Source organism: Thalia democratica, chromosome 8 (assembly GCF_965202585.1).
Source record: "Thalia democratica chromosome 8, ktThaDemo2.hap1.1, whole genome shotgun sequence".
Lineage (NCBI taxonomy): Eukaryota > Metazoa > Chordata > Thaliacea > Salpida > Salpidae > Thalia > Thalia democratica.
Window position 1 is genome coordinate 56,668,376 of NC_139172.1, and position 27,634 is coordinate 56,696,009.

A 27,634-nucleotide genomic window follows, 5' to 3' on the forward strand; every position below is an offset into this window, starting at 1 on the left:
AATGTATAATCCATACGTTTTAGCACTATTACACAAACAATTCTTGACTAAAACAGTTAAAACTTTGCAAATATGTTGTTTAATGTATTGGCTACGACACGCTTTTTTTATTTTTGCTTAAAATTGTTTAGAAAAAATTTTACGGTCTTCTGAACTTTTTACTAGTCAATGTATAATCCATACGTTTTAGCACTCTTACACAAATAATTCTTGACTAAAACAGTTAAAACTTTGCAAATATGTTGTTTAATGTATTGGCTACGACACGCTTTTTTTATTTTTGCTTAAAATTGTTTAGAAAAAATTTTGAAGTCTTCTGAACTTTTTACATTAAAAAACACCAATGCTTGCTTTCGTCAATGTATAATCCATACGTTTTAGCACTCTTACACAAACAATTCTTGACTAAAACAGTTAAAACTTTGCAAATATGTTGTTTAATGTATTGGCTACGACACGCTTTTTTTATTTTTGCTTAAAATTGTTTAGAAAAAATTTTACGGTCTTCTGAACTTTTTACATTAAAAAACACCTATGCTTGCTTTCGTCAATGTATAATCCATACGTTTTAGCACTCTTACACAAACAATTCTTGACTAAAACAGTTAAAACTTTGCAAATATGTTGTTTAATGTATTGGCTACGAGACGCTTTTTTTATTTTTGCTTAAAATTGTTTAGAAAAAATTTTACAGTCTTCTGAACTTTTTACATTAAAAAACACCTATGCTTGCTTTCGTCAATGTATAATCCATACGTTTTAGCACTCTTACACAAACAATTCTTGACTAAAACAGTTAAAACTTTGCAAATATGTTGTTTAATGTATTGGCTACGACACGCTTTTTTTATTTTTGCTTAAAATTGTTTAGAAAAAATTTTAAAGTCTTCTGAACTTTTTACTAGTCAATGTATAATCCATACGTTTTAGCACTCTTACAAAAACAATTCTTTACTTAAACAGTTAAAACTTTGCATATATGTTGTTTAATGTATTGGCTACGACACGCTTTTTTTATTTTTGCTTAAAATTGTTTAGAAAAAATTTTACGGTCTTCTGAACTTTTTACTAGTCAATGTATAATCCATACGTTTTAGCACTCTTACACAAACAATTCTTGACTAAAACAGTTAAAACTTTGCAAATATGTTGTTTAATGTATTGGCTACGACACGCTTTTTTTATTTTTGCTTAAAATTGTTTAGAAAAAATTTTACGGTCTTCTGAACTTTTTACATTAAAAAACACCTATGCTTGCTTTCGTCAATGTAAAATCCATACGGTTTAGCACTCTTACACAAACAATTCTTGACTAAAACAGTTAAAACTTTGCAAAAATGTTGTTTAATGTATTGGCTACGACACGCTTTTTTTATTTTTGCTTAAAAATGTTTAGAAAAAATTTTACGGTCTTCTGAACTTTTTACATTAAAAAACACCTATGCTTGCTTTCGTCAATGTATAATTCATACGTTTTAGCACTCTTACACAAACAATTCTTGACTAAAACAGTTAAAACTTAGCAAATATGTTGTTTAATGTATTGGCTACGACACGCTTTTTTTATTTTTGCTTAAAATTGTTTAGAAAAACTTTTACGGTCTTCTGAACTTTTTACAATAAAAAACACCTATGCTCGCTTTCGTCAATGTATAATCCATACGTTTTAGCACTCTTACACAAACATTTCTTGACTAAAACAGTTAAAACTTTGCAAATATGTTGTTTAATGTATTGGCTACGACACACTTTTTTTATTTTTGCTTAAAATTGTTTAGAAAAAATTTTACAGTCTTCTGAACTTTTTACTAGTCAATGTATAATCCATACGTTTTGGCACTCTTACACAAACAATTCTTGACTAAAACACTTAAAACTTTGCAAATATGTTGTTTAATGTATTGGCTACGACACGCTTTTTTTATTTTTGCTTAAAATTGTTTAGAAAAAATTTTACAGTCTTCTGAACTTTTTACTAGTCAATGTATAATCTATACGTTTTGGCACTCTTACACAAACAATTCTTGACTAAAACAGTTAAAACTTTGCAAATATGTTGTTTAATGTATTGGCTACGACACGCTTTTTTTATTTTTGCTTAAAATTGTTTAGAAAAAATTTTACAGTCTTCTGAACTTTTTACTAGTCAATGTATAATCCATACGTTTTAGCACTCTCACACAAACAATTCTTGACTAAAACAGTTAAAACTTTGCAAAAATGTTGTTTTATGTATTGGCTACGACACGCTTTTTTTATTTTTGCTTAAAATTGTTGAGAAAAAATTTTACAGTCTTCTGAACTTTTTACTAGTCAATGTATAATCCATACGTTTTAGCACTCTTACACAAACAATTCTTGACTAAAAGAGTTAAAACTTTGCAACTATGTTGTTTAATGTATTGGCTACGACACGCTTTTTTTTATTTTTGCTTAAAATTGTTTAGAAAAAATTTTACAGTCTTCTGAACTTTTTACTAGTCAATGTATAATCCATACGTTTTAGCACTCTTACACAAACAATTCTTGACTAAAACAATTAAAACTTCGCAAATATGTTGTTTAATGTATTAGCTACGACAGGCTTTTTTTATTTTTGCTTAAAATTGTTTAGAAAAAATTTTACAGTCTTCTGAACTTTTTACATTAAAAAACACCTATGCTTGTTTTCGTCAATGTATAATCCATACGTTTTAGCACTCTTACACAAACAATTCTTGACTAAAACAGTTAAAACTTTGCAAATATGTTGTTTAATGTATTGGCTACGACACGCTTTTTTTATTTTGCTTAAAATTGTTTAGAAAAAATTTTACGGTCTTCTGAACTTTTTACATTTAAAAACACCTATGCTTGCTTTCGTCAATGTATAATCAATACGTTTTAGCACTCTTACACAAACAATTCTTGACTAAAACAGTTAAAACTTTGCGAATATGTTGTTTAATGTATTGGCTACGACACGCTTTTTTTATTTTTGCTTAAAAATGTTTAGAAAAAATTTTACGGTCTTCTGAACTTTTTACATTAAAAAACACTTATGCTTGCTTTCGTCAATGTATAATCCATACGTTTTAGCACTCTTACACAAACAATTCTTGACTAAAACAGTTAAAACTTTGCAAATATGTTGTTTAATGTATTGGCTACGACACGCTTTTTTTATTTTTGCTTAAAATTGTTTAGAAAAAATTTTACAGTCTTCTGAACTTTTTACATTATAAAACACCTATGCTTGCTTTCGCCAATGTATAATCCATACGTTTTAGCACTCTTACACAAACAATTCTTGACTAAAACAGTTAAAACTTTGCAAATATGTTGTTTAATGTATTGGCTACGACACACTTTTTTTTTTTTGCTTAAAATTGTTTTCAGAAAAAATTTAACAGTCTTCTGAACTTTTAACTAGTCAATGTATAATCCATACGTTTTAGCACTCTTACACAAACAATTCTTGACTAAAACAGTTAAAATTTTGCAAATATGTTGTTTAATGTATTGGCTACGACACGCTTTTTTTATTTTTGCTTAAAATTGTTTAGAAAAAATTTAACAGTCTTCTGAACTTTTTACATTAAAACACACCTATGCTTGCTTTCGTCAATGTATAATCCATACGTTTTAGCACTCTTACACAAACAATTCTTGACTAAAACAGTTAAAACTTTGCAAATATGTTGTTTAATGTATTGGCTACGACACGCTTTTTTTATTTTTGCTTAAATTTGTTTAGAAAAAATTTTACAGTCTTCTGAACTTTTTACTATTCAATGTATAATCCATACGTTTTAACACTCTTACAAAAACAATTCTTGACTAAAACAGTTAAAACTTTGCAAATATGTTGTTTAATGTATTGGCTACGACACGCTTTTCTTATTTTTTTAAAATTGCTTAGAAAAAATTTAACAGTCTTCTGAACTTTTTACATTAAAAAACACCTATGCTTGCTTTCGTCAATGTATAATCCATACGTTTTAGCACTCTTACACAAACAATTCTTGACTAAAACAGTTAAAACTTTGCAAATATGTTGTTTAATGTATTGGCTACGACACGCTTTTTTTATTTTTGCTTAAAATTGTTTAGAAAAAATTTAACAGTCTTCTGAACTTTTTACATTAAAAAACACCTATGCTTGCTTTCGTCAATGTATAATCCATACGTTTTAGCACTATTACACAAACAATTCTTGACTAAAACAGTTAAAACTTTGCAAATATGTTGTTTAATGTATTGGCTACGACACGCTTTTTTTATTTTTGCTTAAAATTGTTTAGAAAAAATTTTACGGTCTTCTGAACTTTTTACTAGTCAATGTATAATCCATACGTTTTAGCACTCTTACACAAACAATTCTTGACTAAAACAGTTAAAACTTTGCAAATATGTTGTTGAATGTATTGGCTACGACACGCTTTTTTTATTTTTGCTTAAAATTGTTTAGAGAAAATTTTACGGTCTTCTGAACTTTTTACATTAAAAAAACCTATGCTTGCTTTCGTCAATGTATAATCCATACGTTTTAGCACTCTTACACAAACAATTCTTGACTAAAACAGTTAAAACTTTGCAAATATGTTGTTAATGTATTGGCTACGACACGCTTTTTTTATTTTTGCTTAAAATTGTTTAGAAAACATTTTACGGTCTTCTGAACTTTTTACATTAAAAAACACCTATGCTTGCTTTCGTCAATGTATATACCATACGTTTTAGCACTCTTACACAATCAATTCTTGACTAAAACAGTTAAAACTTTGCAAATATGTTGTTTAATGTATTGGCTACGACACGCTTTTTTTATTTTTGCTTAAAATTGTTTACAAAAAAATTTACAGTCTTCTGAACTTTTTACTAGTCAATGTATAATCCATACGTTTTAGCACTCTTACACAAACAATTCTTGACTAAAACGCTTAAAACTTTGCAAATATGTTGTCTAATGTATTGGCCACGACACGCTTTTTTTATTTTTGCTTAAAATTGTTTAGAAAAAATTTTACAGTCTTCTGAACTTTTTACATTAAAAAACACCTATGCTTGCTTTCGTCAATGTATAATCCATACGTTTTAGCACTCTTACACAAACAATTCTTGACTAAATCAGTTAAAACTTTGCAAATATGTTGTTTAATGTATTGGCTACGACACGCTTTTTTTATTTTTGCTTAAAATTGTTTAGAAAAAATTTTACGGTCTTCTGAACTTTTTACATTAAAAAACACCTATGCTTGCTTTCGTCAATGTATAATCCATACGTTTTAGCACTCTTACACAAACAATTCTTGACTAAAACAGTTAAAACTTTGCAAATATGTTGTTTAATGTATTGGCTACGACACGCTTTTTTTATTTTTGCTTAAAAATGTTTAGAAAAAATTTAACGGTCTTCTGAACTTTTTACATTAATTAAAACCTATGCTTGCTTTCGTCAATGTATAATCCATACGTTTTAGCACTCTTACACAAACAATTCTTGACTAAAACAGTTAAAATTTTGCAAATATGTTGTTTAATGTATTGGCTACGACACGCTTTTTTTATTTTTGCTTAAAATTGTTTAGAAAAAATTTTACAGTCTTCTGAACTTTTTACATTAAAAAACACCTATGCTTGCTTTCGTCAATGTATAATCCATACGTTTTAGCACTCTTACACAAACAATTCTTGACTAAAACAGTTAAAACTTAGCAAATATGTTGTTTAATGTATTGGCTACGACACGCTTTTTTTATTTTTGCTTAAAATTGTTTAGAAAAAATTTTACAGTCTTCTGAACTTTTTACATTAAAAAACACCTATGCTTGCTTTCGTCAATGTATAATCCATACGTTTTAGCACTCTTACATAAACAATTCTTGACTAAAACAGTTAAAACTTTGCAAATATGTTGTTTAATGTATTGGCTACGACACGCTTTTTTTATTTTTGCTTAAAATTGTTTAAAAAAAATTTTACAGTCTTCTGAACTTTTTACTAGTCAATGTATAATCCATACGTTTTAGCACTCTTACACAAACAATTCTTGACTAAAACAGTTAAAACTTTGCAAATATGTTGTTTAATGTATTGGCTACGACACGCTTTTTTTATTTTTGCTTAAAATTGTTTACAAAAAATTTTACAGTCTTCTGAACTTTTTACTAGTCAATGTATAATCCATACGTTTTAGCACTCTTACACAAACAATTCTTGACTAAAACAGTTAAAACTTTGCAAATATGTTGTTTAATGTATTGGCTACGACACGCTTTTTTTATTTTTGCTTAAAATTGTTTACAAAAAATTTTACAGTCTTCTGAACTTTTTACTAGTCAATGTATAATCCATACGTTTTAGCACTCTTACACAAACAATTCTTGACTAAAACAGTTAAAACTTTGCAAATATGTTGTTTAATGTATTTGCTACGAGTCGCTTTTTTTATTTTTGCTTAAAATTGTTTAGAAAAAATTTTACAGTCTTCTGAACTTTTTACATTAAAAAACACCTATGCTTGCTTTCGTCAATGTATAATCCATACGTTTTAGCACTCTTACACAAACAATTCTAGACTAAAACAGTTAAAACTTTGCAAATATGTTGTTTAATGTATTGGCTACGACACGCTTTTTTTATTTTTCATTAAAATTGTTTAGAAAAAATTTTACGGTCTTCTGAACTTTTTACAATAAAAAACACCTATGCTTGCTTTCGTCAATGTATAATCCATACGTTTTAGCACTCTTACACAAACATTTCTTGACTAAAACAGTTAAAACTTTGCAAATATGTTGTTTAATGTATTGGCTACGACACGCTTTTTTTATTTTTGCTTAAAATTGTTTAAAAAAAATTTTTCAGTCTTCTGAACTTTTTACTAGTCAATGTATAATCCATACGTTTTGGCACTCTTACACAAACAATTCTTGACTAAAACAGTTAAAACTTTGCAAATATGTTGTTTAATGTATTGGCTACGACACGCTTTTTTTATTTTTGCTTAAAATTGTTTAGAAAAAATTTTACAGTCTTCTGAACTTTTTACTAGTCAATGTATAATCCATACGTTTTGGCACTCTTACAGAAACAATTCTTGACTAAAACAGTTAAAACTTTGCAAATATGTTGTTTAATGTATTGGCTACGACACGCTTTTTTATTTTTGCTTAAAATTGTTTAGAAAAAATTTTACAGTCTTCTGAACTTTTTACTAGTCAATGTATAATCCATACGTTTTAGCACTCTTACACAAACAATTCTTGACTATAACAGTTAAAACTTTGCAAATATGTTGTTTAATGTATTGGCTACGACACGCTTTTTTTATTTTTGCTTAAAATTGTTTAGAAAAAATTTTAGAGTCTTATGAACTTTTTACTAGTCAATGTATAATCCATACGTTTTAGCACTCTTACACAAACAATTCTTGACTAAAACAGTTAAAACTTTGCAAATATGTTGTTTAATGTATTGGCTACGACACGCTTTTTTTATTTTTGCTTAAAATTGTTTAGAAAAAAGTTTACGGTCTTCTGAACTTTTTACATTAAAAAACACCTATGCTTGCTTTCGTCAAAGTATAATCCATACGTTTTAGCACTCTTACACAAACAATTCTTGACTAAAACAGTTAAAACTTTGCAAATATGTTGTTTAATGTATTGGCTACGACACGCTTTTTTTATTTTTGCTTAAAATTGTTTAGAAAAAATTTTACAGTCTTCTGAACTTTTTACATTAAAAAACACCTATGCTTGCTTTCGTCAATGTATAATCCATACGTTTTAGCACTCTTACATAAACAATTCTTGACTAAAACAGTTAAAACTTTGCAAATATGTTGTTTAATGTATTGGCTACGACACGCTTTTTTTATTTTTGCTTAAAATTGTTTAAAAAAAATTTTACAGTCTTCTGAACTTTTTACTAGTCAATGTATAATCCATACGTTTTAGCACTCTTACACAAACAATTCTTGACTAAAACAGTTAAAACTTTGCAAATATGTTGTTTAATGTATTGGCTACGACACGCTTTTTTTATTTTTGCTTAAAATTGTTTACAAAAAATTTTACAGTCTTCTGAACTTTTTACTAGTCAATGTATAATCCATACGTTTTAGCACTCTTACACAAACAATTCTTGACTAAAACAGTTAAAACTTTGCAAATATGTTGTTTAATGTATTGGCTACGACACGCTTTTTTTATTTTTGCTTAAAATTGTTTACAAAAAATTTTACAGTCTTCTGAACTTTTTACTAGTCAATGTATAATCCATACGTTTTAGCACTCTTACACAAACAATTCTTGACTAAAACAGTTAAAACTTTGCAAATATGTTGTTTAATGTATTTGCTACGAGTCGCTTTTTTTATTTTTGCTTAAAATTGTTTAGAAAAAATTTTACAGTCTTCTGAACTTTTTACATTAAAAAACACCTATGCTTGCTTTCGTCAATGTATAATCCATACGTTTTAGCACTCTTACACAAACAATTCTAGACTAAAACAGTTAAAACTTTGCAAATATGTTGTTTAATGTATTGGCTACGACACGCTTTTTTTATTTTTCATTAAAATTGTTTAGAAAAAATTTTACGGTCTTCTGAACTTTTTACAATAAAAAACACCTATGCTTGCTTTCGTCAATGTATAATCCATACGTTTTAGCACTCTTACACAAACATTTCTTGACTAAAACAGTTAAAACTTTGCAAATATGTTGTTTAATGTATTGGCTACGACACGCTTTTTTTATTTTTGCTTAAAATTGTTTAAAAAAAATTTTTCAGTCTTCTGAACTTTTTACTAGTCAATGTATAATCCATACGTTTTGGCACTCTTACACAAACAATTCTTGACTAAAACAGTTAAAACTTTGCAAATATGTTGTTTAATGTATTGGCTACGACACGCTTTTTTTATTTTTGCTTAAAATTGTTTAGAAAAAATTTTACAGTCTTCTGAACTTTTTACTAGTCAATGTATAATCCATACGTTTTGGCACTCTTACACAAACAATTCTTGACTAAAACAGTTAAAACTTTGCAAATATGTTGTTTAATGTATTGGCTACGACACGCTTTTTTATTTTTGCTTAAAATTGTTTAGAAAAAATTTTACAGTCTTCTGAACTTTTTACTAGTCAATGTATAATCCATACGTTTTAGCACTCTTACACAAACAATTCTTGACTAAAACAGTTAAAACTTTGCAAATATGTTGTTTAATGTATTGGCTACGACACGCTTTTTTTATTTTTGCTTAAAATTGTTTAGAAAAAATTTTAGAGTCTTATGAACTTTTTACTAGTCAATGTATAATCCATACGTTTTAGCACTCTTACACAAACAATTCTTGACTAAAACAGTTAAAACTTTGCAAATATGTTGTTCAATGTATTGGCTACGACACGCTTTTTTTATTTTTGCTTAAAATTGTTTAGAAAAAATTTTACGGTCTTCTGAACTTTTTACATTAAAAAACACCTATGCTTGCTTTCGTCAAAGTATAATCCATACGTTTTAGCACTCTTACACAAACAATTCTTGACTAAAACAGTTAAAACTTTGCAAATATGTTGTTCAATGTATTGGCTACGACACGCTTTTTTTATTTTTGCTTAAAATTGTTTAGAAAAAATTTTACGGTCTTCTGAACTTTTTACAATAAAAAACACCTATGCTTGCTTTCGTCAATGTATAATCCATACCAGTGGCGTCGCGTGGTATTTTTTTTAGGTGGTGCAGAATTTAAAAAAAAATCAATTATTTTAATAAAAATATATTTTTACTGTCAAGTTTGAAAACAACTGAACTTTTGCTACACCTAAAGATAAGCTTTGTTTTTAAGGGCATAGGGGGGATAAAACACTTTTTTCACAATTTGATCTTATTTTATGTAGTTTTTACTAAGCTACAAGATGTTTTTTACAGATTTTAAAAATTCAGTACATGTTTTAATATATAGCCGGTCAAAGTCAAAGGCAACAAAAGGTTCATAATGGGAGGCACAAACTAAAACAGTGTTTAAAAAAATGTTGTTTAAGGTTTGCTCCTTGTATAATAAATCATTGTACTCTCTGGCTTTGACTGGTTGTAACTAAAAGTTTAATTGGAAATTTCAAGTTTATTAAATAGTAACTATTAGCTTTCTGAAAAAGTTAAAATAAGAACAACATGTAAAAAAGTGCCTATTCACCCTCCCCCCTTACCCCTCACTAATTTGCACATTTTTTTTACGAACATTAAAATTTTTATAAACTTTTTTTCTAATTTTAATGTTTTTTGTTGAAGTTTTAAAATTCAATAGTTTTTTAAGGGTATCTTTTCTTTACATAATTTTTATTTGTTTTTCATTTTGATGACAGTATTTTTGTCTGGAGCTCAACTTTTTTAAGTTTAGTTGTGAGGCTGTTGAACTTTTCATGAATTTTAAAGATAACTTATAAATATGTAACCATTATAGAAGTAAAAATTTGGTTAGTTAGTTTTCATTTGGCCATAGGAGTAAAACACTTATTTTTTAATTTTAAATAAGCTTGTTATTTTCAGAGTAAAAATTAAAACTGCTTTAGTCAGCCTGAATATTTTTCTAATTTGGTCTGTTTTAATTTATCTTGGGTCATCTTGAGTTTTTAACATTTCTAAGTTATCCTGGTAATGAGGCAAGGCAACCATGTTTCAACAATTTTATCTAAATTTTTTGCTTTGTTTATGAAAAAATTAAACCAAAAGTCATATAAAGTAGAGGTAGACTAAATTTTCCTAAAATGTTAAACTACTTTAAGTAATCAAAGTTTCTAAGTTAAGGCTATTTACTTTATTTAAATAATTTTTTTTCTTTTTTTCTAAAATATTTTTCTGTAAGAGTGAACTAGAAGTTTATAATAAACTTCTTAACATTTTTTTCAGAACTTAAATTTTATTTTTTATTTTATTAACTTTATGATAACAATAATCAGTTATAGTTAAGTTTATGTATGAAGATTAAGATAAAAAATCAAATTCTTAAGACTTTGGTGATTTAGGGTTTTTATCTTTTTTCAAAATATGCAATTTATGGCAAATCTTTTAATAGAAGTGATCTGTTAAATTTAAAAAATCATGTGGGTACATAAACTTAAGTTTAATCCTTTGCAGTAGCTTAGCTTTGTTTTTATTTTATGTTTACAATAGCTTGTAGATGATACTTAAGCAGTCCTGTTTTAGGGAATTTTCAACTTAGCTTACTTACCGCAAGATATTGATTTTGCGGTAATTCTTGAAGAAATTTTGCTTTTTTGAGTTCATTTGCGGCAGTCAGCTAAGAGTTTGCGGCAGTGAAGTGGGCAAAATGGTCGTTTTCAAAACTGAGATTTCGTTCAAAAAAATAACGAAAACGTTATAGATACTTTTTTTTTTCTTACAAAATTTCAAGGTGGTGCAGTTGCGGCAGTGCAACACCCCACGCGACGCCCCTGATCCATACGTTTTAGCACTCTTGCACAAACAATTCTTGACTAAAACAGTTAAAACTTTGCAAATATGTTGTTCAATGTATTGGCTACGACACGCTTTTTTTATTTTTGCTTAAAATTGTTTAGAAAAAATTTTACAGTCTTATGAACTTTTTACTAGTCAATGTATAATCCATACGTTTTAGCACTCTTACACAAACAATTCTTGACTAAAACAGTTAAAACTTTGCAAATATGTTGTTTAATGTATTGGCTACGACACGCTGTTTTATTTTTGCTTAAAATTGTTTAGAAAAAATTTTACGGTCTTCTGAACTTTTTACATTAAAAAACACCTATGCTTGCTTTCGTCAATGTATAATTCATACGTTTTAGCACTCTTACACAAACAATTCTTGACTAAAACAGTTAAAACTTTGCAAAAATGTTGTTTAATGTATTGGCTACGACACGCTTTTTTTATTTTTGCTTAAAATTGTTGAGAAAAAATTTTACGGTCTTCTGAACTTTTTACATTAAAAAACACCTATGCTTGCTTTCGTCAATGTATAATCCATACATTTTAGCACTCTTACACAAACATTTCTTGACTAAAACAGTTAAAACTTTGCAAATATGTTGTTTAATGTATTGGCTACGACACGCTTTTTTTATTTTTGCTTAAAATTGTTTAGAAAAAATTTTACGAACTTCTGAACTTTTTACATTAAAAAACACCTATGCTTGCTTTCGTCAATGTATAATCCATACGTTTTAGCACTCTTACACAAACAATTCTTGACTAAAACAGTTAAAACTTTGCAAAAATGTTGTTTAATGTATTGGCTACGACACGCTTTTTTTATTTTTGCTTAAAAATGTTTAGAAAAAATTTTACGGTCTTCTGAACTTTTTACATTAAAAAACACCTATGCTTGCTTTCGTCAATGTATAATCCATACGTTTTAGCACTCTTACACAAACAATTCTTGACTAAAACAGTTAAAACTTTGCAAATATGTTGTTTAATGTATTGGCTACGACATGCTTTTTTTATTTTTGCTTAAAATTGTTTAGAAAAAATTTTACAGTCTTCTGAACTTTTTACATTAAAAAACACCTATGCTTGCTTTCGTCAATGTATAATCCATACGTTTTAGCACTCTTACACAAACAATTCTTGACTAAAACAGTTAAAACTTAGCAAATATGTTGTTTAATGTATTGGCTACGACACGCTTTTTTTATTTTTGCTTAAAATTGTTTAGAAAAAATTTTACAGTCTTCTGAACTTTTTACATTAAAAAACACCTATGCTTGCTTTCGTCAATGTATAATCCATACGTTTTAGCACTCTTACACAAACAATTCTTGACTAAAACAGTTAAAACTTTGCAAATATGTTGTTTAATGTATTGGCTACGACACGCTTTTTTTATTTTTGCTTAAAATTGTTTAGAAAAAATTTTACGGTCTTCTGAACTTTTTACAATAAAAAACACCTATGCTTGCTTTCGTCAATGTATAATCCATACGTTTTAGCACTCTTACACAAACATTTCTTGACTAAAACAGTTAAAACTTTGCAAATATGTTGTTTAATGTATTGGCTACGACACGCTTTTTTTATTTTTGCTTAAAATTGTTTAGAAAAAATTTTACAGTCTTCTGAACTTTTTACTAGTCAATGTATAATCCATACGTTTTGGCACTCTTACACAAACAATTCTTGACTAAAACAGTTAAAACTTTGCAAATATGTTGTTTAATGTATTGGCTACGACACGCTTTTTTTATTTTTGCTTAAAATTGTTTAGAGAAAATTTTACAGTCTTCTGAACTTTTTACTAGTCAATGTATAATCCATACGTTTTAGCACTCTTACACAAACAATTCTTGACTAAAACAGTTAAAACTATGCAAATATGTTGTTTAATGTATTGTCTACGACACGCTTTTTTTATTTTTGCTTAAAATTGTTTAGAAAAAATTATACGGTCTTCTGAACTTTTTACATTAAAAAACACCTATGCTTGCTTTCGTCAATGTATAATCCATACGTTTTAGCACTCTTACACAAACAATTCTTGACTAAAACAGTTAAAACTTTGCAAAAATGTTGTTTAATGTAATGGCTACGACACGCTTTTTTTATTTTTGCTTAAAATTGTTGAGAAAAAATTTTACAGTCTTCTGAACTTTTTACTAGTCGATGTATAATCCATACGTTTTAGCACTCTTACACAAACAATTCTTGACTAAAAGAGTTAAAACTTTGCAAATATGTTGTTTAATGTATTGGCTACGAGACGCTTTTTTTATTTTTGCTTAAAATTGTTTAGAAAAAATTTTACAGTCTTCTGAACTTTTTACTAGTCAATGTATAATCAATACGTTTTAGCACTCTTACACAAACAATTCTTGACTAAAACAGTTAAAACTTTGCAAATATGTTGTTTAATGTATTAGCTACGACAGGCTTTTTTTATTTTTGCTTAAAATTGTTTAGAAAAAATTTTACAGTCTTCTGAACTTTTTACATTAAAAAACACCTATGCTTGTTTTCGTCAATGTATAATCCATACGTTTTAGCACTCTTACACAAACAATTCTTGACTAAAACAGTTGAAACTTTGCAAATATGGTGTTTAATGTATTGGCTACGACACGCTTTTTTTATTTTTGTTTAAAATTGTTTAGAAAAAAATTTACGGTCTTCTGAACTTTTTACATTAAAAAACACCTATGCTTGCTTTCGTCAATGTATAATCAATACGTTTTAGCACTCTTACACAAACAATTCTTGACTAAAACAGTTAAAACTTTGCAAATATGTTGTTTAATGTATTGGCTACGACACGCTTTTTTTATTTTTGCTTAAAAATGTTTAGAAAAAATTTTACGGTCTTCTGAACTTTTTACATTAAAAAACACCTATGCTTGTTTTCGTCAATGTATAATCCATACGTTTTAGCACTCTTACACAAACAATTCTTGACTAAAACAGTTGAAACTTTGCAAATATGTTGTTTAATGTATTGGCTACGACACGCTTTTTTTATTTTTGCTTAAAATTGTTTAGAAAAAAATTTACGGTCTTCTGAACTTTTTACATTAAAAAACACCTATGCTTGCTTTCGTCAATGTATAATCAATAAGTTTTAGCACTCTTACACAAACAATTCTTGACTAAAACAGTTAAAACTTTGCAAATATGTTGTTTAATGTATTGGCTACGACACGCTTTTTTTATTTTTGCTTAAAATTGTTTACAAAAAATTTTACAGTCTTCTGAACTTTTTACTAGTCAATGTATAATCCATAGGTTTTAGCACTCTTACACAAACAATTCTTGACTAAAACAGTAAAAACTTTGCAAATATGTTGTTTAATGTATTGGCTACGACACGCTTTTTTTATTTTTGCTTAAAATTGTTTAGAAAAAATTTTACAGTCTTCTGAACTTTTTACTAGTCAATGTATAATCCATACGTTTTAGCACTCTTACACAAACAATTCTTGACTAAAACAGTTAAAACTATGCAAATATGTTGTTTAATGTATTGTCTACGACACGCTTTTTTTATTTTTGCTTAAAATTGTTTAGAAAAAATTATACGGTCTTCTGAACTTTTTACATTAAAAAACACCTATGCTTGCTTTCATCAATGTATAATCCATACGTTTTAGCACTCTTACACAAACAATTCTTGACTAAAACAGTTAAAACTTTGCAAAAATGTTGTTTAATGTATTGGCTACGACACGCTTTTTTTATTTTTGCTTAAAATTGTTGAGAAAAAATTTTACAGTCTTCTGAACTTTTTACTAGTCGATGTATAATCCATACGTTTTAGCACTCTTACACAAACAATTCTTGACTAAAAGAGTTAAAACTTTGCAAATATGTTGTTTAATGTATTGGCTACGAGACGCTTTTTTTATTTTTGCTTAAAATTGTTTAGAAAAAATTTTACAGTCTTCTGAACTTTTTACATTAAAAAACACCTATGCTTGTTTTCGTCAATGTATAATCCATACGTTTTAGCACTCTTACACAAACAATTCTTGACTAAAACAGTTGAAACTTTGCAAATATGGTGTTTAATGTATTGGCTACGACACGCTTTTTTTATTTTTGTTTAAAATTGTTTAGAAAAAAATTTACGGTCTTCTGAACTTTTTACATTAAAAAACACCTATGCTTGCTTTCGTCAATGTATAATCAATACGTTTTAGCACTCTTACACAAACAATTCTTGACTAAAACAGTTAAAACTTTGCAAATATGTTGTTTAATGTATTGGCTACGACACGCTTTTTTTATTTTTGCTTAAAAATGTTTAGAAAAAATTTTACGGTCTTCTGAACTTTTTACATTAAAAAACACCTATGCTTGTTTTCGTCAATGTATAATCCATACGTTTTAGCACTCTTACACAAACAATTCTTGACTAAAACAGTTGAAACTTTGCAAATATGTTGTTTAATGTATTGGCTACGACACGCTTTTTTTATTTTTGCTTAAAATTGTTTAGAAAAAAATTTACGGTCTTCTGAACTTTTTACATTAAAAAACACCTATGCTTGCTTTCGTCAATGTATAATCAATACGTTTTAGCACTCTTACACAAACAATTCTTGACTAAAACAGTTAAAACTTTGCAAATATGTTGTTTAATGTATTGGCTACGACACGCTTTTTTTATTTTTGCTTAAAAATGTTTAGAAAAAATTTTACGGTCTTCTGAACTTTTTACATTAAAAAACACCTATGCTTGTTTTCGTCAATGTATAATCCATACGTTTTAGCACTCTTACACAAACAATTCTTGACTAAAACAGTTGAAACTTTGCAAATATGTTGTTTAATGTATTGGCTACGAGACGCTTTTTTTATTTTTGCTTAAAATTGTTTAGATAAAATTCTACAGTCTTCTGAACTTTTAACATTAAAAAACACCTATGCTTGCTTTCGTCAATGTATAATCCATACGTTTTAGCACTCTTACACAAACAATTCTTGACTAAAACAGTTAAAACTTTGCAAATATGTTGTTTAATGTATTGGCTACGACACGCTTTTTTTATTTTTGCTTAAAATTGTTTAGAAAAAATTTTACAGTCTTCTGAACTTATTACATTAAAAAACACCTATGCTTGCTTTCGTCAATGTATAATCCATACGTTTTAGCACTCTTACACAAACAATTCTAGACTAAAACAGTTAAAACTTTGCAAAAATGTTGTTTAATGTATTGGCTACGACACACTTTTTTTATTTTTGCTTAAAATTGTTGAGAAAAAATTTTACAGTCTTCTGAACTTTTTACTAGTCAATGTATAATCCATACGTTTTAGCACTCTTACACAAACAATTCTTGACTAAAACAGTTAAAACTTTGCAAATATGTTGTTTAATGTATTGGCTACGACACGCTTTTTTTATTTTTGCTTAAAATTGTTTAGAAAAAAATTTACAGTCTTCTGAACTTTTTACATTAAAAAACACCTATGCTTGCTTTCGTCAATGTATAATCCATACGTTTTAGCACTCTTACACAAACAATTCTTGACTAAAACAGTTAAAACTTTGCAAATATGTTGTTTAATGTATTGGCTACGACACGCTATTTTTATTTTTGCTTAAAATTGTTTAGAAAAAATTTTACAGTCTTCTGAACTTTTTACTAGTCAATGTATAATCCATACGTTTTAGCACTCTTACACAAACAATTCTTGACTAAAACAGTTAAAACTTTGCAAATATGTTGTTTAATGTATTGGCTACGACACGCTTTTTTTTATTTTTGCTTAAAATTGTTTAGAAAAAATTTTACGGTCTTCTGAACTTTTTACTAGTCAATGTATAATCCATACGTTTTAGCACTCTTACACAAACAATTCTTGACTAAAACAGTTAAAACTTTGCAAATATGTTGTTTAATGTATTGGCTACGACACGCTTTTTTTATTTTTGCTTAAAATTGTTTAGAAAAAATTTTACGGTCTTCTGAACTTTTTACATTAAAAAACACCTATGCTTGCTTTCGTCAATGTATAATCCATACGTTTTAGCACTCTTAAACAAACAATTCTTGACTAAAACAGTAAAAACTTTGCAAATATGTTGTTTAATGTATTGGCTACGACACGCTTTTTTTATTTTTGCTTAAAATTGTTTAGAAAAAATTTTACAGTCTTCTGAACTTTTTACTAGTCAATGTATAATCCATACATTTTAGCACTCTTACACAAACAATTCTTGACTAAAACAGTTAAAACTTTGCAAATATGTTGTTTAATGTATTGGCTACGACACGCTTTTTTTATTTTTGCTTAAAATTGTTTAGAAAAAATTTTACGGTCTTCTGAACTTATTACATTAAAAAACACCTATGCCTGCTTTCGTCAATGTATAATCCATACGTTTTAGCACTCTTACACAAACAATTCTTGACTAAAACAGTTAAAACTTTGCAAAAATGTTGTTTAATGTATTGGCTACGACACGCTTTTTTTATTTTTGCTTAAAATTGTTGAGAAAAAATTTTACAGTCTTCTGAACTTTTTACTAGTCAATGTATAATCCATACGTTTTAGCACTCTTACACAAACAATTCTTGACTAAAACAGTTAAAATTTTGCAAATATGTTGTTTAATGTATTGGCTACGACACGCTTTTTTTATTTTTGCTTAAAATTGTTTAGAAAAAATTTTACAGTCTTCTGAACTTTTTACATTAAAAAACACCTATGCTTGCTTTCGTCAATGTATAATCCATACGTTTTAGCACTCTTACACAAACAATTCTTGACTAAAACAGTTAAAACTTTGCAAATATGTTGTTTAATGTATTGGCTACGACACGCTTTTTTTATTTTTGCTTAAAATTGTTTAGAAAAAATTTTACAGTCTTCTGAACTTTTTACTAGTCAATGTATAATCCATACGTTTTAGCACTCTTACACAAACAATTCTTGACTAAAACAGTTAAAACTTTGCAAATATGTTGTTTAATGTATTAGCTACGACACGCTTTTTTTTATTTTTGCTTAAAATTGTTTAGAAAAAATTTTACAGTCTTCTGAACTTTTTACATTAAAAAACACCCATGCTTGCTTTCGTCAATGTATAATCCATACGTTTTAGCACTCTTACACAAACAATTCTTGACTAAAACAGTTAAAACTTTGCAAATATGTTGTTTAATGTATTGGCTACGACACGCTTTTTTTATTTTTGCTTAAAATTGTTTAGAAAAAATTTTACGGTCTTCTGAACTTTTTACATTAAAAAACACCTATGCTTGCTTTCGTCAATGTATAATCCATACGTTTTAGCACTCTTACACAAACAATTCTTGACTAAAACAGTTAAAACTTTGCAAACATGTTGTTTAATGTATTGGCTACGACACGCTTTTTTTATTTTTGCTTAAAATTGTTGAGAAAAAATTTTACAGTCTTCTGAACTTTTTACTAGTCAATGTATAATCCATACGTTTTAGCACTCTTACACAAACAATTCCTGACTAAAACAGTTAAAACTTTGCAAATATGTTGTTTAATGTATTGGCTACGACACGCTTTTTTTATTTTTGCTTAAAATTGTTTAGAAAAAATTTTACGGTCTTCTGAACTTTTTACATTAAAAAACACCTATGCTTGCTTTCGTCAATGTATAATCCATACGTTTTAGCACTCTTACACAAACAATTCTTGACTAAAACAGTTAAAACTTTGCAAATATGTTGTTTAATGTATTGGCTACGAGACGCTTTTTTTATTTTTGCTTAAAATTGTTTAGAAAAAATTTTACAGTCTTCTGAACTTTTTACATTAAAAAACACCTATGCTTGCTTTCGTCAATGTATAATCCATACGTTTTAGCACTCTTACACAAACAATTCTTGACTAAAACAGTTAAAACTTTGCAAATATGTTGTTTAATGTATTGGCTACGACACGCTTTTTTTATTTTTGCTTAAAATTGTTTAGAAAAAATTTTACGGTCTTCTGAACTTTTTACAATAAAAAACACCTATGCTTGCTTTCGTCAATGTATAATCCATACGTTTTAGCACTCTTACACAAACATTTCTTGACTAAAACAGTTAAAACTTTGCAAATATGTTGTTTAATGTATTGGCTACAACACGCTTTTTTTATTTTTGCTTAAAATTGTTTACAAAAAATTTTACAGTATTCTGAACTTTTTACTAGTCAATGTATAATCCATACGTTTTAGCACTCTTACACAAACAATTCTTGACTAAAACAGTTAAAACTTTGCAAATATGTTGTTTAATGTATTGGCTACGACACGCTTTTTTAATTTTTGCTTAAAATTGTTTAGAAAAAATTTTACAGTCTTATGAACTTTTTACTAGTCAATGTATAATCCATACGTTTTAGCACTCTTACACAAACAATTCTTGACTAAAACAGTTAAAACTTTGCAAATATGTTGTTTAATGTATTGGCTACGACACGCTTTTTTTATTTTTGCTTAAAATTGTTTAGAAAAAATTATACGGTCTTCTGAACTTTTTACATTAAAAAACACCTATGCTTGCTTTCGTCAATGTATAATCCATACGTTTTAGCACTCTTACACAAACAATTCTTGACTAAAACAGTTAAAACTTTGCAAAAATGTTGTTTAATGTATTGGCTACGACACGCTTTTTTTATTTTTGCTTAAAATTGTTGAGAAAAAATTTTACAGTCTTCTGAACTTTTTACTAGTCAATGTATAATCCATACGTTTTAGCACTCTTACACAAACAATTCTTGAGTAAAAGAGTTAAAACTTTGCAAATATGTTGTTTAATGTATTGGCTACGACACGCTTTTTTATTTTTGCTTAAAATTATTTAGAAAAAATTTTACAGTCTTCTGAACTTTTTACTAGTCAATGTATAATCAATACGTTTTAGTACTCTTACACAAACAATTCTTGACTAAAACAGTTAAAACTTTGCAAATATGTTGTTTAATGTATTAGCTACGACACGCTTTTTTTATTTTTGCTTAAAATTGTTTAGAAAAAATTTTACAGTCTTCTGAACTTTTATATAAAAAACACCTATGCTTGTTTTCGTCAATGTATAATCCATACGTTTTAGCACTCTTACACAAACAATTCTTGACTAAAACAGTTGAAACTTTGCAAATATGTTGTTTAATGTATTGGCTACGACACGCTTTTTTTATTTTTGCTTAAAATTGTTTAGAAAAAAATTTACGGTCTTCTGAACTTTTTACATTAAAAAACACCTATGCTTGCTTTCGTCAATGTATAATCAATACGTTTTAGCACTCTTACACAAACAATTCTTGACTAAAACAGTTAAAACTTTGCAAATATGTTGTTTAATGTATTGGCTACGAGACTCTTTTTTTATTTTTGCTTAAAAATGTTTAGAAAAAATTTTACGGTCTTCTGAACTTTTTACATTAAAAAACACCTATGCTTGCTTTCGTCAATGTATAATCCATACGTTTTAGCACTCTTACACAAACAATTTTTGACTAAAACAGTTAAAACTTTGCAAATATGTTGTTTAATGTATTGGCTACGACACGTTTTTTTTATTTTTGCTTAAAATTGTTTAGAAAAAATTTTACAGTCTTCTGAACTTTTTACATTAAAAAACACCTATGCTTGCTTTCGTCACTGATAATCCATACGTTTTAGCACTCTTACACAAACAATTCTTGACTAAAACAGTTAAAACTTTGCAAATATGTTGTTTAATGTATTGGCTACGACACGCTTTTTTTATTTTTGCTTAAAATTGTTACAAAAAATTTTACAGTCTTCTGAACTTTTTACTAGTCAATGTATAATCCATAATTTTTAGCACTCTTACACAAACAATTCTTGACTAAAACAGTTAAAACTTTGCAAATATATTGTTTAATGTATTGGCTACGACACGCTTTTTTTATTTTTGCTTAAAATTGTTTAGAAAAAATTTTACAGTCTTCTGAACTTTTTACATTAAAAAAAACCTATGCTTGCTTTCGTCAATGTATAATCCATACGTTTTAGCACTCTTACACAAACAATTCTTGACTAAAACAGTTAAAACTTTGCAAATATGTTGTTTAATGTATTGGCTACGACACGCTTTTTTTATTTTTGCTTAAAATTGTTTAGAAAAAATTTTACAGTCTTCTGAACTTTTTACTAGTCAATGTATAATCCATACGTTTTAGCACTCTTACACAAACAATTCTTGACTAAAACAGTTAAAACTTTGCAAATATGTTGTTTAATGTATTGGCTACGACACGCTTTTTTTATTTTTGCTTAAAATTGTTTAGAAAAAATTTTACAGTCTTCTGAACTTTTTACATTAAAAAACACCTATGCTTGCTTTCGTCAATGTATAATCCATACGTTTTAGCACTCTTACACAAACAATTCTTGACTAAAACAGTTAAAACTTTGCAAATATGTTGTTTAATGTATTGGCTACGACACGCTATTTTTATTTTTGCTTTAAATTGTTTAGAAAAAATTTTACGGTCTTCTGAACTTTTTACATTAAAAAACACCTATGCTTGCTTTCGTCAATGTATAATCCATACGTTTTAGCACTCTTACACAAACAATTCTTGACTAAAACAGTTAAAACTTTGCAAATATGTTGTTTAATGTATTGGCTACGACACGCTTTTTTTATTTTTGCTTAAAATTGTTTAGAAAAAATTTTACAGTCTTCTGAACTTTTTACTAGTCAATGTATAATCCATACGTTTTAGCACTCTTACACAAACAATTCTTGACTAAAACAGTTAAAACTTTGCAAATATGTTGTTTAATGTATTGGCTACGACACGCTTTTTTTATTTTTGCTTAAAATTGTTGAGAAAAAATTTTACAGTCTTCTGAACTTTTTACTAGTCAATGTATAATCCATACGTTTTAGCACTCTTACACAAACAATTCTTGACTAAAAGAGTTAAAACTTTGCAAATATGTTGTTTAATGTATTGGCTACGACACGCTTTTTTTATTTTTGCTTAAAATTGTTTAGAAAAAATTTTACAGTCTTCTGAACTTTTTACTAGTCAATGTATAATCAATACGTTTTAGCACTCTTACACAAACAATTCTTGACTAAAACAGTTAAAACTTTGCAAATATGTTGTTTAATGTATTAGCTACGACACGCTTTTTTTATTTTTGCTTAAAATTGTTTAGAAAAAATTTTACAGTCTTCTGAACTTTTTACATTAAAAAACACCTATGCTTGTTTTCGTTAATGTATAATCCATACGTTTTAGCACTCTTACACAAACAATTCTTGACTAAAACAGTTGAAACTTTGCAAATATGTTGTTTAATGTATTGGCTACGACACACTTTTTTTATTTTTGCTTAAAATTGTTTAGAAAAAAATTTACGGTCTTCTGAACTTTTTACATTAAAAAACACCTATGCTTGCTTTCGTCAATGTATAATCAATACGTTTTAGCACTCTTACACAAACAATTCTTGACTAAAACAGTTAAAACTTTGCAAATATGTTGTTTAATGTATTGGCTACGAGACTCTTTTTTTATTTTTGCTTAAAAATGTTTAGAAAAAATTTTACGGTTTTCTGAACTTTTTACATTAAAAAACACCTATGCTTGCTTTCGTCAATGTATAATCCATACGTTTTAGCACTCTTACACAAACAATTCTTGACTAAAACAGTTAAAACTTTGCAAATATGTTGTTTAATGTATTGGCTACGACACGCTTTTTTTATTTTTGCTTAAAATTGTTTAGAAAAAATTTTACAGTCTTCTGAACTTTTTACATTAAAAAACAACTATGCTTGCTTTCGTCAATGTATAATCCATACGTTTTAGCACTCTTACACAAACAATTCTTGACTAAAACAGTTAAAACTTTGCAAATATGTTGTTTAATGTATTGGCTACGACACGCTTTTTTTATTTTTGCTTAAAATTGTTACAAAAAATTTTACAGTCTTCTGAACTTTTTACTAGTCAATGTATAATTCATACGTTTTAGCACTCTTACACAAACAATTCTTGACTAAAACAGTTAAAACTTTGCAAATATATTGTTTAATGTATTGGCTACGACACGCTTTTTTTATTTTTGCTTAAAATTGTTTAGAAAAAATTTTACAGTCTTCTGAACTTTTTACATTAAAAAACACCTATGCTTGCTTTCGTCAATGTATAATCTATACGTTTTAGCACTCTTACACAAACAATTCTTGACTTAAACAGTTAAAACTTTGCAAATATGTTGTTTAATGTATTGGCTACGACACGCTTTTTTTATTTTTGCTTAAAATTGTTTAGAAAAAATTTTACAGTCTTCTGAACTTTTTACATTAAAAAACACCTATGCTTGCTTTCGTCAATGTATAATCCATACGTTTTAGCACTCTTACACAAACAATTCTTGACTAAAACAGTTAAAACTTTGCAAATATGTTGTTTAATGTATTGGCTACGACACGCTTTTTTTATTTTTGCTTAAAATAGTTTAGAAAAAATTTTACGGTCTTCTGAACTTTTTACATTAAAAAACACCTATGCTTGCTTTCGTCAATGTATAATCCATACGTTTTAGCACTCTTACACAAACAATTCTTGACTAAAACAGTTAAAACTTTGCAAAAATGTTGTTTAATGTATTGGCTACGACACGCTTTTTTTATTTTTGCTTAAAAATGTTTAGAAAAAATTTTACGGTCTTCTGAACTTTTTACATTAAAAAACACCTATACTTGCTTTCGTCAATGTATAATCCATACGTTTTAGCACTCTTACACAAACAATTCTTGACTAAAACAGTTAAAACTTTGCAAATATGTTGTTTAATGTATTGGCTACGACACGCTTTTTTTATTTTTGCTTAAAATTGTTTAGAAAAAATTTTACAGTCTTCTGAACTTTTTACATTAAAAAACACCTATGCTTGCTTTCGTCAATGTATAATCCATACGTTTTAGCACTCTTACACAAACAATTCTTGACTAAAACAGTTAAAACTTTGCAAATATGTTGTTTAATGTATTGGCTACGACACGCTTTTTTTATTTTTGCTTAAAATTGTTTACAAAAAATTTTACAGTCTTCTGAACTTTTTACTAGTCAATGTATAATCCATAGGTTTTAGCACTCTTACACAAACAATTCTTGACTAAAACAGTAAAAACTTTGCAAATATGTTGTTTAATGTATTGGCTACGACACGCTTTTTTTATTTTTGCTTAAAATTGTTTAGAAAAAATTTTACAGTCTTCTGAACTTTTTACATTAAAAAACACCTATGCTTGCTTTCGTCAATGTATAATCCATACGTTTTAGCACTCTTACACAAACAATTCTTGACTAAAACAATTAAAACTTTGCAAATATGTTGTTCAATGTATTGGCTACGACACGCTTTTTTTATTTTTGCTTAAAATTGTTTACAAAAAATTTTACAGTCTTCTGAACTTTTTACTAGTCAATGTATAATCCATACGTTTTAGCACTCTTACACAAACAATTCTTGACTAAAACAGTAAAAACTTTGCAAATACGTGTTTAATGTATTGGCTACGACACGCTTTTTTTATTTTTGCTTAAAATTGTTTAGAAAAAATTTTACGGTCTTCTGAACTTTTTACAATAAAAAACACCTATGCTTGCTTTCGTCAATGTATAATCCATACGTTTTACCACTCTTACACAAACATTTCTTGACTAAAACAGTTAAAACTTTGCAAATATGTTGTTTAATGTATTGGCTACGACACGCTTTTTTTATTTTTGCTTAAAAATGTTTAGAAAAAATTTTACGGTCTTCTGAACTTTTTACATTAAAAAACACCTATGCTTGCTTTCGTCAATGTATAATCCATACGTTTTAGCACTCTTACACAAACAATTCTTGACTAAAACAGTTAAAACTTTGCAAATATGTTGTTTAATGTATTGGCTACGACACGCTTTTTTTATTTTTGCTTAAAATTGTTTAGAAAAAATTTTACAGTCTTCTGAACTTTTTACATTAAAAAACACCTATGCTTGCTTTCGTCAATGTATAATCCATACGTTTTAGCACTCTTACACAAACAATTCTTGACTAAAACAGTTAAAACTTTGCAAATATGTTGTTTAATGGTTTGGCTACGACACGCTTTTTTTATTTTTGCTTAAAATTGTTTACAAAAAATTTTACAGTCTTCTGAACTTTTTACTAGTCAATGTATAATCCATAGGTTTTAGCACTCTTACACAAACAATTCTTGACTAAAACAGTAAAAACTTTGCAAATATGTTGTTTAATGTATTGGCTACGACACGCTTTTTTTATTTTTGCTTAAAATTGTTTAGAAAAAATTTTACAGTCTTCTGAACTTTTTACATTAAAAAACACCTATGCTTGCTTTCGTCAATGTATAATCCATACGTTTTAGCACTCTTACACAAACAATTCTTGACTAAAACAATTAAAACTTTGCAAATATGTTGTTCAATGTATTGGCTACGACACGCTTTTTTTATTTTTGCTTAAAATTGTTTACAAAAAATTTTACAGTCTTCTGAACTTTTTACTAGTCAATGTATAATCCATACGTTTTAGCACTCTTACACAAACAATTCTTGACTAAAACAGTAAAAACTTTGCAAATATGTTGTTTAATGTATTGGCTACGACACGCTTTTTTTATTTTTGCTTAAAATTGTTTAGAAAAAATTTTACGGTCTTCTGAACTTTTTACAATAAAAAACACCTATGCTTGCTTTCGTCAATGTATAATCCATACGTTTTAGCACTCTTACACAAACATTTCTTGACTAAAACAGTTAAAACTTTGCAAATATGTTGTTTAATGTATTGGCTACGACACGCTTTTTTTATTTTTGCTTAAAATTGTTTAGAAAAAATTTTACAGTCTTCTGAACTTTTTACTAGTCAATGTATAATCCATACGTTTTGGCACTCTTACACAAACAATTCTTGACTAAAACAGTTACTACTTTGCAAATATGTTGTTTAATGTATTGGCTACGAGACGCTTTTTTTATTTTTGCTTAAAATTGTTTAGATAAAATTTTACAGTCTTCTGAACTTTTAACATTAAAAAACACCTATGCTTGCTTTCGTCAATGTATAATCCATACGTTTTAGCACTCTTACACAAACAATTCTTGACTAAAACAGTTAAAACTTTGCAAATATGTTGTTTAATGTATTGGCTACGACACGCTTTTTTTATTTTTGCTTAAAATTGTTTAGAAAAAATTTTAGAGTCTTCTGAACTTTTTACTAGTCAATGTATAATCCATACGTTTTGGCACTCTTACACAAACAATTCTTGACTAAAACAGTTAAAACTTTGCAAATATGTTGTTTAATGTATTGGCTACGACACGCTTTTTTTATTTTTGCTTAAAATTGTTTAGAAAAAATTTTACAGTCTTCTGAACTTTTTACTAGTCAATGTATAATCCATACGTTTTAGCACTCTTACACAAACAATTCTTGACTAAAACAGTTAAAACTTTGCAAATATGTTGTTTAATGTATTGGCTACGACACGCTTTTTTTATTTTTGCTTAAAATTGTTTAGAAAAAATTTTACGGTCTTCTGAACTTTTTACATTAAAAAACACCTATGCTTGCTTTCGTCAATGTATAATCCATACGTTTTAGCACTCTTACACAAACAATTCTTGACTAAAACAGTTAAAACTTTGCAAATATGTTGTTTAATGTATTGGCTACGACACGCTTTTTTTATTTTTGCTTAAAATTGTTTAGAAAAAATTTTACAGTCTTCTGAACTTTTTACTAGTCAATGTATAATCCATACATTTTAGCACTCTTACACAAACAATTCTTGACTAAAACAGTTAAAACTTTGCAAATATGTTGATTAATGTATTGACTACGACACGCTTTTTTTATTTTTGCTTAAAATTGTTTAGAAAAAATTTTACGGTCTTCTGAACTTTTTACATTAAAAAACACCTATGCTTGCTTTCGTCAATGTATAATCCATACGTTTTAGCACTCTTACACAAACAATTCTTGACTAAAACAGTTAAAACTTTGCAAAAATGTTGTTTAATGTATTGGCTACGACACGCTTTTTTTATTTTTGCTTAAAATTGTTGAGAAAACATTTTACAGTCTTCTGAACTTTTTACTAGTCAATGTATAATCCATA